The sequence below is a fragment of the Mastomys coucha genome, unplaced genomic scaffold (assembly GCF_008632895.1).
Source record: "Mastomys coucha isolate ucsf_1 unplaced genomic scaffold, UCSF_Mcou_1 pScaffold23, whole genome shotgun sequence".
NCBI lineage: Eukaryota > Metazoa > Chordata > Mammalia > Rodentia > Muridae > Mastomys > Mastomys coucha.
In genome coordinates, this window is record NW_022196906.1 from 3,056,818 (window position 1) to 3,058,128 (window position 1,311).

General features: G+C 38.2%; 1 non-coding gene across 1 annotated transcript; it reads right to left on the minus strand.

The window, feature by feature from the left end:
• Window positions 1-258: 258 nt before the first annotated feature.
• LOC116074035 lies at window positions 259-361 on the minus strand. Its single transcript, XR_004112022.1, has one exon. It is a non-coding gene; the product is annotated as a U6 spliceosomal RNA (small nuclear RNA).
• Between the last annotated feature and the right edge of the window lie 950 nt (window positions 362-1,311).

Sequence of the window (1,311 nt, forward strand, 5' to 3'; positions counted from 1 at the left end):
TTTTTTGGGGTGTGTGGTTTTATTTTGTTTTCTTGTTGCATTAGGTTTTTGTTTTTCGAGAAAGCAGTTAAACTTGTGTGGGTGGGTTGGGGAGTATGGAGATGGATAAGGACTTGAGGTAGAGGAAGAATACGATCAAAATGTATTTACATTAGAAAAATTTTGAAATAAAGCAAAGTATATAAAGTATAGAGAATTAAAAATAATTTTAAAGTACATATATTGTGTATAAGCTCACTCTTATGAATTTTGAAGAAGTAAAATACAGAACACTTCCTGAGTTTATGTGTCATGGTTATACAGGGGTTGTACTCATCTACTCTCTATTATTTCAGTTTTAGAATATGTTCTGGAAAAGCACACACAAACTATAGATAAGATTTAGAAACCTTTTTACTGCCTTTTGTGAACACAACAAAAGGCTTCTGATTTTTTAATAATAATAGAAATGAGAGTACTATTTATGTAAGAATTATTGTGAAGATTAGTCATGAGTGACAGTGGGTACTTTTCTTTAGTAGTTTCTGACTTTTCAATTCTCTTTCTCTGTGTGAATACATGTGTACATGTGTGCACATGTACATGGTAGTGAGAGATCTATCTCACTGATTTTTTAAAAGAATGTTTATAATTTATTCTTTTAAAATATCATATATATTATTGTAGTCTGAGTGTGAATGTCCCCATAGCCTCATATACTTGGTTCCCACTAGATAGAAGAGTTTGGGAAGGTCTAGGAGATGTGGCCTTATTGAAGGAGGTGTGTCACTGAGGGTGGGATTTGAGGTTTTAAAAGCTCACACTATTCCCAGTTAGCTTTTCCTCTGCCTGTGGTTACATCTCAAGATGTGTGGTATCAGCTACTGCTCCAGCACCATGCCTACCTGATTCCATGGTCTTTGCCATGATTGTAATGGATTCTGCCCATCTGAAATTGTATGCCTCCTGGCTCTCTCCAGAGTTCTCTAGGGCCACAAGACTTCCTGTTAATCTCTATATAGTAAGGGAATTTGTTGATGACTTACAGTCTGTAGTCCAGCTCTCAAACAATGGCCAACAACAGCTGTGAATGGAAGCCCAAAGATCTGGCAGTTGCTCAGACCCACAGGCAAGCAGGTGAAGAAGAGAGCCTTCCTTCTTCCAATGTCCTTCTGCAGGTCTCCAGCAGAAAGTGCGGCCCAGATTAAAGGTGTGTTTCACCACACCTGGATCTGGGACTTGCTTTGTCCCAGATGACCTTGAAGCCATAGAACTCCTTGCCTTAGTTTTCTGGGATTCATAGCCACTATTCCTCAAGATCTCCATGCCAAG